The 14,855-nt window shown below is 34.3% G+C and overlaps 1 pseudogene; it reads left to right on the top strand.

Moving 5' to 3' along the window:
* The first annotated feature begins 7,831 nt into the window (after nt 1–7,831).
* On the top strand, nt 7,832–8,263 carry LOC120595044 (myb/SANT-like DNA-binding domain-containing protein 3; annotated as a pseudogene).
* The last annotated feature ends 6,592 nt before the right edge of the window (nt 8,264–14,855 follow it).

Genomic DNA, 14,855 nt, shown 5'->3' on the forward strand with positions numbered 1-14,855 from the left:
ACTAGGGAGAGAAAGAGGAGGAGGAGGGGGGAGAAGAGAGGGGGAGAGAGAGACACAGAGAGAGAGACAGAGAGAGAGAGGGAAAAGAAGTCAGATGGGGGCAATAAAACAGATAACATTCTCGACAGATAGGAAATTTTGGCCGTTTTTCATCAAAAAGTTTATTTCACATTTCTAAGCTATTATATGACTATTATGTTTATATATGGATAATATCTGTAGACTACTGAATGTACTTTCAAATGTCTAATGCAATTTTAACAGTAAGTTTACAATCATTCTATTGTATATCATACTTGACTAGTTTTAGTCTAACTGTGGACTTTGGTGTTCATAAATCTTTTCATGACCATTATCCTGGTTAATAAAGAACTAACCCTGCCTTAGATTAAAGAAAATAATTACTTTACATGACACTCTATTTTTACAATTGTGTACTGGATTTTTCAAATCAGGACACAAAGCATTTCTGAAAATTTCCTTGCTTTTTTTTCTCCTGTGGCACCTACAATAGCTTGTTTTACTAGGGGGTTGGTTCCCATTTCATAAAGTACAGCATCTTTGGAAATGAAGCCCAGCACTAGGAATTTATGTTTCTAACCTCCTTTGATTTTTCCATGGAATTCTTAACTATGGAAGAATTTTTACAGCAGGAGCCACTCAGGCACTGCTTAACAAGAAAGACAACAAGCAGACTTCAATCTATTTCTGGCTTCAGCTTATCACACCGATTATCCAACCCTTGCAGAAAGCTATGTATGTGCTAAACACTAAATCAGAGTGTAAAGTTAAATGAAGCTTGAGTTCTTCTGTAATTATTTTATTTATATAATTATTTTATTTACGTCATTATTTTGTGTTTTGTATTAGTGTGCATGTTTTGTATTATTTATGTAATTATCTTGCTGTGATTATTTTAAAACTCGCTGAGAAAATGTATACATATATCTTTGTTTCCCTTTTTAAAGTATACATTTATTATTTGGCATAATTATTAATAGCATCCCTTTGTTACTCTCAAAAGTTCCAAATCTCAAAACCTCAGTGGCATAAAATAGTAGTTGTACCAGACTCTTCAAGAGCACATCTTTGACCTTAGAAGGGAAATGTACCTGTGCTTCTGTTCAAATAAATATCTTTAATTTCTCCACCTAAAATATTGTTGAGGCTAAGAACCAGGGCAGATTGCATGAGAATACCTTGGAGTACACTTGAACTTTCTTAATGTATATTCAGTTATTTTGCCTTTCAAGTGATCTGCACTATCTCCTTTCCACTCCAGATATCACACAGAGCGTCATAAGTTCCTGTGGGGCTCATCCTTGAGTGTTTCACAGCCCCCTTTGAAAGAGAATTCTGTCTAGCCTGCTCTGAAGTGAAGAAAAAGATGTTTCAAAATTCTAAAGTCTTAGAACAGAAGTAGCATGTGATGTTACATAGTAATTATTGGTTCATACCATAAATACTTTAGGAGTAGGCTTTTCTTCCAAGAGAAGTCAGTTTAGTGTGATATACTGTGACATCACGGAATAAATAAGAGGAAATGAAATTATATTTAATTCTGTTCTGTCACATTAAGTCACATAATAAATGCAAGGAGAGTTTTTATGGGAGAATTTTTTAATGATATGAGCTTTGGCTTCAGTAGAAAACATTTTCCTCTAATTTATGGCAAGTCAAAGTGGAAATCTCAACTGTTAATGAATAATTTAACTACTTTCAACAATATTTCAGACAAACAGTTTGCATCTGAAGCATACATATAAGACTAAAATTCAAAAATACTCAGCTCTACTTTTCACACTAAATTTGCAAACTAACAAATTAGATCTCATATGCTCCTACTTAAATTAATTTTTGCCAATAAGATAAGGACTTACAAAGATGTAGCCACTCTTTTTTTTAGGATACCATTTATTAGACTATTTTGAGGAAAAATGACTAAACCAGAGAATAAGAAAGTAAAGTACATAAAGTAGAACCATACAGTTTAGAGAAAAATAGTAATATCAGAAAATAATATATAATAATTGGCTTTATCTAAAATGGTGGTGTTCTTGAATTTTATGATTTATTTGAGAAGTACCAGAGTGAGTGAAGCAATCTTATCAGAGCATATGATAACAAGTATGATGACTTATTTTTGCAGTGAAAACTAAGAGAATTGTTCTCTGAGGTAGCCCCTAAGCAGGGCTGAAATTGATATTCAGTCCCCTTGCATCACAAGAGAAAATTGATGGACATGACCACACAGCAGTCAACATTTCAGAATTAAAATATAACAACTGACAACGGTTATTATACAATCTGTTAACAATGTAGCAGGATAACACTGGTAGTGTAATAAAGTATGCTCTGAACCTGAATAGTAGATCCAGGGAGTATAGATAACCAAAATCAGGTTTTACAATCATTCTATTATATCAGGCTAGGTTAGGGTAATGCAACAAATAATCCCAAAATCTCAGTGAATTAAAGAAAAAAAGTTAATTCTCTTCATTTTCATTCTCTTAGTCATAACAAAATACAATAGACATGGTGGCTTAAGCAACAGACATTTGTTTTTCCCAGTCTGGAGGATGGAAAGTCTTAGAGCAAGGTGTGGCAGAAACAGTTCCTGATGAGAAACTTTTTCCTGCCTTCAGACAGCCATGTCCTCCCTGCATCTTCATATGGCAGAGGGGGATCTCTGGTCTCTCTCTTCTTATAAGGACATCAATCTCATCCCAGAGAACCACATGACCTCATCTAAGCCTAATTACCTCCCAAGGGTCCCACCTCCAAATACCATCACATTGCAGATCGGGGCTTTAACATACGAATTATTGGTAGACATAAATATTCAGTTCATGATATTCTGCCCCTTGGCCTCCCAAAATGCAAATCTTTCTTACATGTGAAATATATTCATTCTATCCCAACCTCCCCAAAAGTTTTAACTCATCCCAGCACTAACTCTAAAGTCTGAAGTCCAAAATTTTATCTAAATATTATCTAAACCAGATATGGGTGAGATTTAAAGTACAATTTAACTTGAGGCAAAAATCCCTCTACAGCTGTGAACCTGTAGAACCACATAAGTTATGTGCTTCCAAAATACAATGATGGAACAGGCATGGGATAGACATTTTCATTCCAAAAGCGAGAAATGGGAAGGAAGGAATGATAGATCCCAAGCCAGTCTACAACTTAGCAAGGCAAATTCCATCATATTTTAAGGCTTGAGAATAATCCTCTTGGTTTGATGCTCTGCCTTCTGGACCCACTGGAATAGCAGACTTACTTCCACAGCTATGCTGGGCAGGATCACACTCCCAAGGCTCTGCTGGGTGGTAGTTACACCTTCAAGACTCTGCCAGGTGAGCTCCTGTTCCCAAGACTCTGTCAAGCTGGCTTTGGGTGGCCTTTAGGTTCATCCCTCCCTTGCTTTGAAGAATCAATTCTGAAAATCAGCATGGCTTTTAACATCCATATTCCTATCAACATTTTCTCCATGATTATTTATGTATTCCATAAAATAGAAACTTTTTCTCCAGTTCTGTTTTCTGTCTGAGATCTCACCAGAATCACACTTAATATTTATATTTCTAGCATGCACCTCAAAACTCTTCCAGCCTCCACTTATACCCAGTTCCAAAGCTACTTCTACATTTTAGGGTTTTTTTATAGCAGCACTCCAACTTCTGAGTACCAAAATCTGTATTAGTCTGGATTCTCTATAGAAACAGAACAAATAGGAGAGGGAGAAAAAGAGAGAAAGAGAGGAAGGGAGAGATTGATTTCCTATAAAGAATTGGCTCATGTAATATGGAGACTGAGAAGTCCAAGATCTAATATCAGTAGGCTGGGGATGCAGGAGGGCCAAAGTATAAATTCCAGTTTGGGTCTGAAGGCAAGAAAAGACCAACATCCCAACTCAGAGACAGATAAGCAGAGAAAGAATTCTTTTTGCCTCAGCCTTTTATTATATTCAGGCCTTTGGTGAACTTCATAAGGCCCACTCACATTGCAGAAGGCAATCTTCTTTACCAGTCTACTGATTCAAATGTTAGTCTCATCCAGAAACACGCTCACAGACATACCCAGAAATAATGTTTAACCAAATACCTGGGTACTCTGTGGCCCAATCAAGTTGACATATAAAATTAACGATTATACCCTTTATGGATTGGAAGGGAAGCTGGATACATCACAGTCACTCAGGGAATCTGCTGAGTGAATGAATCAGCCATCATCTAAAGGGTTACAAGTTATAATACCAGAGGAGAAAAGAGCACTCTGAGGGCTTTGCATCAACAATTACATGTGCCGGCCCAGAAGTGATACAGGTCACTTTTGCTCCCAGCCCATTGGCCAGAATTTGACGTATGACTCATCCAATTGAAATGGTGTTTCATGACTGCACAGTGCTATATTATTGTTGTTTTAGTTTGCATTTCTCCAATGACTATGAATGTAGTCATTTGATAAATCTTCTGATTTATCAAATTTGATAAATTTTTCTTTTGATAAGTTTTTGTTGATGAATCATCAAGCCTAAAAATCTTTTCATTTTGCCTTCACTTTTGAAAGTCATTTTCACTGGTTATAGAACAATAGTCTGATAGATATTTTTTTTTAGTTTTCAACACTTAAAATATGCTGCTTCAATGTCTGCTGGTATCCATTGTTTCTGATAAGAAGCATTTATGTATGACTGTCAGCGGTGACATATATCATTGTTCCCTGTACGTAGCATGTCAATTTTCTCAAGCTGCTTTCAAGACTTTCTCTGTATCTTTGGATTTCAGTAGTTTACTATGATGTTCCTAGGTGTGGCTTTATTTGCATTTATTCCTGGGATTTGATGAAATACTTGGATTTTTAAGTTTATATTTTCACCAGTTTTGGAAAAATTTTAGCCATGATGTCTTCAAATACTTTTCCGGCTCCCATTCTTTTATTTTATTTTTCCATCTGTTTCTTCAATTACATGCATTTTAGACTACTTGATATTTCCTCACGGGACACTGAGCTGGGTTTTGTTTTGTTTTGTTTTCAGTTTTTTCCCCTATTTTATTGCTCTCTCTTCACTTTCACTAGCTTTTTTTTTTTTTTTTTGCAATTTTCAATCTGATATTAAGCCCATACAGCTCAAATTTTTTATTTCAAACATTATTTTCAGTTTTACATTTTCCATTTTGTCCCCTTTGTAGTTTCCATTTCTCTGCTGAGATTCTCCATCTGTTCATTCATTATGACATATTTTTCTTCCAGCCCATGAAAATATTTATAATAGCTTTAAAAGAACTTGTCTGTTAATTCAAACATCTGAGTCATCTTGTGGTTAGTTTCTATTTACTGTTTTTATCTTGCCTGTGGGTCACATTTTCCTGTTTCTTTACATGTCAAGTGATTTTTATTCTATATTGATCATTGTCAATAATTATTTTAATATTCTGGGTTCTGTCATTTTTTTCCTGTAGAGAGTTGATTTTTGTTCTAGCACCTGAAATCTCCACTCAGTTCTGCTTTCTGCAAGGTCTGCTGCATTCCTCCATGTTTGCAAAGATCAGGGGCTAATCAAGACTTTGATGGGGTTTATATGCTGGTTTGGGGCCCTCCACTTCAAGTAGCTCCCTTATTTCCAGGAATCCTCTCCCTCACTTTTCACCTACCTTGGCAATATCGAACTCCATCTCTTGACTCCTCAAGTCAGTAATACTGCAACTTTCTGTTGAGTCAGCCATTCCATATCACTCTTAATGGAGAATGACCCTTGGCAGAACTTCATAAATGTAAAATTCACCCAGTGCAGTTCCCTAATTACACCCTAATTACAGTGTTTTAAGATAAAATAATATCTAACTTCTACTTAAATGAGTAAAAAAAAAGTAAAAAAACAAGTTCCCTACTTTCTAGTTAAAAATATTTAAAATACATGCATTTAATTCCCACAAAGACAACAAAGGCAATAATTCTATTACATGTTAAAATTATCTTCTTCCCTTTAAAAATATACAGAAATTCTATTGTAATAACTTCTATTCTTACTTCATATGTTTATTCTAATTTCCTAGCAGAGTTCATCTTTCTATTATACCACAATATCTAGAGAATATGAAAGTTTATCAACCATATTATTCTCTAGTTGCTGAAAAATATAGTTGACATCCCTATCATGTAGCAATAATTTTTTACAGTTTATTTATTTTTATTATGGTGACATTGGTTAGCAAAATCCAGTAAGTTTCAGGTGTACAATTCAACAGTAAGGCATATATATATATTGCATTTATATATATCACCACCCATAGTTAGATTTCTTTCTGTCACCACATATTTAACTCCTAGTGGTCACCAGAGGGTGGAGGAGGGGAAAGGGGAGAGGAAGATGGGGGAAAAGGAGGTCAAATAATTACTTTTTAGATACAGAGTTATGGTAGACTTTATTGACAAGATAACCCAACTCAGTATTTACCCTCTTTCTCCCATTTCATCTCCATTGCAAGAGTTTATTAAACTAAATAGTACTCAATTGTAGTTTCCTTTGCAGCTAGAAGTGGGCCTGTAACAAAGTTTTTGTCATTGATAAAAAATTGGAATTTTGCTAAGTGACATCTAGGAAAGCATCTGTTTTCAAATATCATTAGCACAGCTTCTTTTCCTTTATTCCTATCTCGAAAATAGTCATGATGCCAGTGCCTGGAACTTGCAAGCGTGAAAGAAAGACCATAGGATAGTTCTATCATTCATGTACCACTGAACCAAAACCAGTAGCCTCACAACTCCAGAAAATTTCAGTAAGAGTACACTATTCACTTAGATTATTAATACTCAGGTTTTCCTTACCTGCAGCCAAAATTACTTCTAACTGCTATAGAAGTCATCTTCCAAAGAGCACATTTATGCCAGTTCATAACCCCAATGCCTGTTATAGTATCTGGAACATAGGATTTATTAAATCTTTGTTAAATAAATAAATATATGACCACAATTTATAGTAATATTAAGATTTAGAACCAATTTGAACTTAAGATATAACTTTGGAAGTCAACAAATTTTTGCAAGTTTTTCTCCCAATATCTTGTCATGAGATTATTGTCGATGACAATTACATGTTAACATTACTGTAACATCTTTCACAAAGGTGTTGACTTTGGGGTTGGTTTGAAATATTCCTTAAAAATACTCCCAAAATGTATAAAACATATATGCAAATGTTAGATTTGGGGACAAGCATTATTAGATGTACTACTTTCCTATAATTTTAATATCTTTACTTAAATTTCTGTCAATTTTTAAAATTACTTCATTACAACTATAAGGATTTAGTTTATCTCTATTAACCTCACCTTAGATACATTTTCAGGTTTTCAAACTTTTATTACCATAGCACATTATAACAATTATAAAATATTCAGAGCAAAAGATTACAATATCTAAATCTCTGAGATTTTGGATTCTGTGATTTGGAGTCCTAGAGGAACTGCATTTAACAATATTATAAGGCATATAGAAGTCAAAATCATTACGTTTTTGGAAAACATTATCTCTAAGGAGAATATTCTGTTTATTTCATTAATGTGTTTTCCATACAACTTATTTTTTTTAAATAAAATTTTTCTAGTAATATAATTTCTAATCTTGAGTGTAAATGTTCTGAAAATGAAAGTAAGAGGTTGTTAGCTTGCACTATTATCCCATAAACATTTTGGTCGAAACCCTCAGACTGGAACAGCGGGCTTCCGGGCTGAGCCGCTGCTACCTCTGCTCTGCAGGCGGGACGGTGGCCTTTCTCACACCGCAATGGGACTCGGAGAGTGAAGGGCCACGGGAAATGCAGTGGAAAATGCAAAAAGACAAAATTATGAAACCTACCAAATACTTCTTAGAATTAGAAAACAAGCATCTTGCTTGCTTTAGTAGAAAAGTACAAGTATGTGCTGGAATGTAAGAAAAGTGGTGCGCGACCTACTGCACTCAAGCAATGTACCTGGCAGGTGCTTGCCCACGAGTACAACCAAGTGTGTCACTGCGGGATTTCAAACAGCTGAAGAAGAGCAGGAGATCAAGCTAGGACCAAAAATATTATGACCCATGAAAGGAGAGGGAAAGTGAAAGGGAGTGTCAGCCCACTTCCGAGTACGCATGTCCTAGGAAAGGAGAGATCACCGACATGCTGCCGGATCAGCTCTGCTTTCCGCAGAGCCCTCCGGAAGAGGAGCCTGAATACCACCCTGATGCCACAGCCCAAGGCGTCGGTTCCTGGGCATCTGTTTGACATTTTTATTTTAAAATCCTTAATTTTAAGAGACGTTATAAAAAATAAATTTTCATAACAAACTTGACTTTCCCAACTGAAAATCTTCAGATTACACAGAATATTCAAATCATATAATACGTAAAACAGTTCATGTTTATATCCTTGTGTTCTCTATTATTACTTAAGAATAAGGGAAAATAGGACTATATTAATAAGTTGTTATTAATGAAGTACCTTAATTGCTCATCTCAACCTATCTCAAATAAAAGTGGATTTGTTTGAAGATGTCAAAAAAAATCCCTCAGTAGTTTAAATCATAGAAAGTAGTTATGGATGAACCACATCCGTTGTTTAGGCTAAAGAGCCATAAGGAGCATAACGAATAGTTTTTCTTAGTACCGTGCTACTCAGAAAAAACTGACCTCATCTTGGTGAAGTTCTGTGGTATGCCTGACACCAAGTCTTCCATTACAGTTATAAAGGCTGTGCATCAACCCTGCCTAAAATACAAAGATGTGGTTTGTAAATTATGAGAACGGCTTCAAAAGGAAACACGGAGATAACCGAGTCTAAGGCCTTCATAAAAAGTATAATGAAGACACCTATGTATTAGCAACAAAATAGTTTGGAAAAGTATGAACACTTTCCTGAGATAGCAGAGTTAGGGATTCCACCTTCCTAGGCTCTGAATGAGTCAAATAGTTCTAGGGTTGGAGAAGTTTAATAACTTGGTTTTTAATCCTCAATACTTGGCAATAGACAATTTAGATATAGATTGATATAAATGTGAGTATAAATATATAGATACCTGTGGTTAAGGTATCTTAATCAAAGAAAAAATTATTTAGCCAAAAATCTATAATCCTAACCTATGGCTATTCAATTTTATGTCAAGGAGCCAGAGTTATTTCTTATATAATAATTCAGCATTCTAATGTTATCTTCTCCTGTCAGATGGACAACTTATACAATGTAGAAAGTGTTCATTTCTTTCATAAGTAAAATTTTTAGTTATTTTTATTCTGTCTTGTGAATTTAATCTCACATGTCTGAAATAACAAGATTTGGGGGATGAACAAAGTTCAGAAGTCTGAGATAGAGTGTGAGTTTCTTTATACAAAAATTATTCTATATTCCAAATAATTAGCATCATTCTACCCTTAAAATTTTGGGGAAATATTCATTCAGTAATCCCAAGCCACAAAAAAGAAACACAAAGCAAAAAAAGAAAATAATGGTAATATAACCCACCCTGACAATACAGGACACTGGGAACTGGCCATATAATTTCTTGTCTTCAGAAAGTCTAAAAAGTTTAAAAAAAAAAAAAATGTCTAGCAAAGTGAAAAAGGCCTCATTTCAAGGAGAATCCAAAGAAAGCATTCATTAAACATAAACACTTTTATAATCTGCTTTTTTTTTTTAATGGATCATTACAAAGATAAATAAGAGATTCTGGAGACATTATTGATGATTGCAGATCAGATTTCCTCTTGCAAACATTACATTTTTTGTCTCTTGGCCAAACTTACAGATTTAGCCATTTTTTGAATGGGCCCCTCAAATTATAAGGTTTTCATAAACTGTAAAACTGTATCTTTAACAAAAATACTATATAAGAAAAAATAAGTTGGATTTGGGCACAACTCTCCTATTCTTACACTGTGCTAAATTTTGATGTGCATAATAACTAAAATGGCTGGGAACTGAAAACACTGCCTTTTATTTCACCTTCACGCAAAGGTGAGAATGTCATCTATTCAGGCATCAATATTGATTAAGGCCTTAATTTTCACAAGAGGACTTTATTTTATCTTTGGACTGATTATGCCCTTAATAAGTAAGGTAGCTATTCCAGAGAATAACCAATGAACACAACTTTGGAAATTCACTTGCTAATACTTATTATAAACCATTTGGGAAAATAATATTTATAGTCATTAGAAACAATATTACCATAGTAGCTCTCATGTCCTGTCTTCATCCCTAATATCAGTTTTTACTTAAAGAAATAGTTGATTCCATGACTAGGGCAGGGGTAGTCTGAGACATATTGTGACAGGAAGCAAGAAGCTTCCAAAGATTAATGGGGTTGGTCAAAAGGATATCAGAACTAGTATAAAAGGGGTCACCCTGGCAAAAGTTGCGAACATTTGAGCAATACACAGAATAATAGTTCCGGTAAATTAATATGCATGGATTTCCTAGAAACCATGAACACAAAATTATACTCAGAAAAAAGTGAACACTAGGAAATCCAGTTCTCCTTATATAAGGTGTCTATTAAGCCAACCTCATAGTCTCAAAATTAGTAGCATGAAAGAATTAAGTAAATATCTGATTTTCTAATACAAACTATACTTTAAGGTAACTAAATAGACCAGTTGGACCCATTCTCCTATGTTCTGGAGGAATGCCAGCAAATAAATATCAAATGATAGAAAAATATATTAACTCATTTAAATATTATCAATCATTTAAGGATTGTCATTAAAACCATGAGATAAATGGTTGTTGGAGAACAGGACATTTATACAGTAACAAAGCAACACCCTCCTGATTATTTTAATAATTCAATGAGAAACCATATCTGCACAAAGGAGGGATCAGGATTTCATCACTCTTATCCACAGGTCAGTCTGAGCACTGCCAAGAGTGGGGTAACCAGATATAATGTGTTTTCTGATTTGATGCAACATGAAAGATATAACATTAACCATGGTACATTTTAGCCCACATGGTTTAATTGGAATTCATTCCAATTTATTAAGGAATATTAGGTGTTTTTCTTTAAACGAACAGCTAGATAAATCTAGAAGATAAGATATTTTGTAGGGCTACTAGCACAGTCTGTTCAGCAAGGGAGTGTCATGAGAAAAAGCTTTGTTCTGGATTAACAAAATTTAAACAACATAATAACCAGATTCGATGCATGGCCCTGTCTTGGATTCTGGTTTCAATAAACCAGTTATATAAAGGACATGTGGGAATGTTGAATATGGACTGGTTATTAGAAGAAATAAAATTTTGTTGATATGAAAATGTAAATATTTTAACTAACAATTTAACTAAAGAAAGCAATGTACAAAGTATGATACAAAGTATATTATGTATGATACGACCTTCTGCAAAGCACACACTATGATCATTTTTTCTGAGTAGACATAAAATTATTTCTTTCTTATTCTTATTTACTTGTATCTTTTTTTTACAATATGCATATTCTGCTTTTGTAATAACATGGTTATTTTTAATTAGAAAATATTTATGGCCCTAAGAATATGTAGTCCATTTATATATGCTGTAACTAGTTGGTCTGCCTAACCTTTCCCTTGAAACAGGCCATATTATCTCAGAACTAAATATTTGGACCAAATAATTTTGTGCCCACTCCTAGCTCTGGCAACAGAATGACTTTCACTGAATGATGAGGCTAAATAATGTATTCCAAAGCATATATTCAAACACTACAAAAAGTAACTGAATCAATTAAGATATCATTGGGATTTTAGTCTATTTATGAATATTCTTGGGAGAAAATGCTCTCCAGTCTCGGTATCAGAACTATGTTTCTCATGATTCATTAGCTGGTTTCTTTATTATAACACTGAGTTTTATAATTATCTTTCACTTTTTCTTTGACGTCTAGAAAACAGAACTAAAATCTTAGTCATATTCCACCCACTCTTTAGGATGGTGTGTTATATATTTCTGGGCATCGATCTTGCCTCTGTCTTTATTTATTTCTTATCCAGCTTTTCTCTTTGCCCAGACTTGTTCAGTTGTTTGATTTTCAAACTTCACATGTTAGTTTAATTAAGATCTTTTACAAAATTTTCTGAGGTGTTGATTAATTAATTAAGACTGACAGAAGGGGAAAAAAAAGAAGAACTATTGTAGCCAAATCATTCTGGCTCAATAACCTCAGTCCTATTTCTGATCCATTCTGGTCATAAGAAAGTTACTTCCTTGGCCTTCATTCAGCTTGTCAGCCCCCTGTTGGAATATCTTCAGCACTACAATGTAAAAATGATTCCCTAAACGTTCACTGAAAGCCAACATTGTGGAAACAGCCATCTGAAGACGTTTTCTGCGTGATCAGTAAGGCTGCTGTTGAAGACGCTGCTTGTTATGTTCTTCAATAACACAGTCAGAGAACTCAACATTTTCTTTTCATTGCTACCTAGGGAGTTTCTGTGAGAGTCTGCTTCAGAAAAAGATTTCCATCAACTAAAAACTGCTTTTTCCTTGCCAGGAATCATAATACATACATCACCAAAATTGGATCTAAAGATAAGTGCTTCAGTCCAGTTTCACAAGTCTCAATCTAAACATTCCCTATTTATCATCAGCTTTCAGCATTGCCACAGAGCCACTTTGGCAGCCAGAGGACATGATCTGGGAATCAAACTAAATTTTCAAAAGAACTAATATGTGGAAAGTCTTACCTTTGCAATAAATGCCGACTTCAAAATGATCATCATACAATGAAACCATAGTACTAAGAGAAATGGTGAATACAACAAAAACTGATTTATAAACCCTCAGCTGGAACTTGGAAGCTGAATCTTACGGTTGGGTAAATAATGGAGAATGAGGTAATGAAGTTTTCTATCCAGTGTGTTTAAAAATTAATAAAACTGCTCATGTGAAAATCTAAAAAAAAATTAGAAACTCATCAACTAAAAAAGACAAAATATAAATAGAAGAAATAGGACACTTAATAAACTATTAGGGCACACTACTGAATAAACTATTTCTTTGTAATCACTGTGTAAAAGGTTTAAATTAAATTAATGATAAAGAGCACTGGCTTTGGGGATAAAAAGACATGGGTTTAAATGCTGGTTTGTCATTTGCTACCTATGTGACCTTAAGCAAATTAATTAGCTTCTTTTAACCCATTTTCTACATTTGACATTTGTAGTTAGTAATATTCCTACCTGGGAGAGGTTTTGTGATGTTTAAATACAATAATGCATGAAAATTGCTTAGTCCAGTGGCTGGAATGTAGCACATGCTTAGTAAATGATATTGTATGGTGGTGATTGTAATGATCACTAAAAGATTATTGAATTTCTAACATCATGAAATTCCAGGGTATTTATTTTCATTGTGAACCCAAAACTTCTTCCCTTTGATAACTGTTCCATAAAAGAATATTATATCTATATCTGAAATCATTATGAAAACAAGCAAAAATAAAATCTGAAATCATTATGAAAACAAGCATAAAAACACAAACCAGCAAAACTGAATGTTACAGAAAATAATTAACCACTTAAGAGAAAATTTTATAAGACACATGAAAGAAATACTAGAAATGGAACAAATGGCAAATGTAATCATGAAGAAATGACAGATGTTTTCTGAATGCTTTGATATTATATGGTTGTTTCATAAGTATTTGAAAGATACATGGGATTCTGTGTATAATATGTATTTTATCTGCCTAGGTTAAAATATTCCTCTAGAATAGAAGTTACAGGACCAGATCTTCTATTTCTAGGCTGTATGTTACTTTTCTCCTAACTTCTAGCTGGTAAACACACCAGTGCTGCGCACGCGCGCGCGCACACACACACACCCACACACACACACAGAATGGAGCTCTTACCAAGGAAGTTCAACAAGATGCATTTAGCTAATGGTAAAATTTTCTAATTCAAGAAACACTACAATGGTTCTAATTTCTCCTTAGTCATACTTCAATTTTCTAATTTCAGATTAAGAACTATAGGAAGCATTGACAGGCATTTCCAGTTTCAAAAATAATATTTTGCTGAACAGATAAAAACAACGCCATTCAGTGAGATAGTGAAGACTGAGCGGGGGAACAACTTTGTAAGTTAATCAAGAATTCTGAATTTTATTTTGAACATGTCAACTTGGGGATCCAATTAGTTTTAATTCTGTTTCAAACATGTTAATTTAGAGATCCTATTAGTTATTCATGTGTGGTTCTGAAATAGGCAATTGCATGGGAATTCAAACCTTAGGTGAACGGTCTAGGCAGGAGATATAAATCTGAGAGTTTTCAGCACATAATAACAGCTAATATTTATTGAGTGCTTAATACAAGCTAGGCACTGTTAATATAATCCTCCCAATAATCCCATAATTAAAGTCCTGTTATCCTCATTATATGGGTAGAGAAACTGAGATACAAAGAAGTCAAGTAATCTGCCCAAGATCACACAGCTAGCAAGTGGTCGTAGAAGGATGTGTGTGCAGACAGTATGGCTCTTCAGCTCACGCTCTTATCCTCTACTTTTTACTAGTATTCACAGACTCAGGACTTTATAAGAGATGATATAAGGATGTAAAGATAAAGTTTGAATGTATAGCCCAGAAACATGTCCCAGGTTGGGTGGAAAAGAACAGAACTTTGAATAAAACTGAGAAGCCGTGGGGTCATATAAGGATTTTTAAAAAAAATGCTTCAAAAAGAGGAGAATAGTTCAACTGGGTTGAATGCTACTGTGAGGTTGAGAAACATGAACACCAAGCAGGGGCCACTGAATTTGGCTACATGGAGATATTAACTTCATCAGGAGCAATCTTGATCTCTGTGAGATGTGAGATCAGATACCTTATTGGAAAGGATTGA

Source organism: Pteropus medius, unplaced genomic scaffold (assembly GCF_902729225.1).
Source record: "Pteropus medius unplaced genomic scaffold, Ma_sr-lr_union100, whole genome shotgun sequence".
In the NCBI taxonomy this organism is placed as follows: domain Eukaryota; kingdom Metazoa; phylum Chordata; class Mammalia; order Chiroptera; family Pteropodidae; genus Pteropus; species Pteropus medius.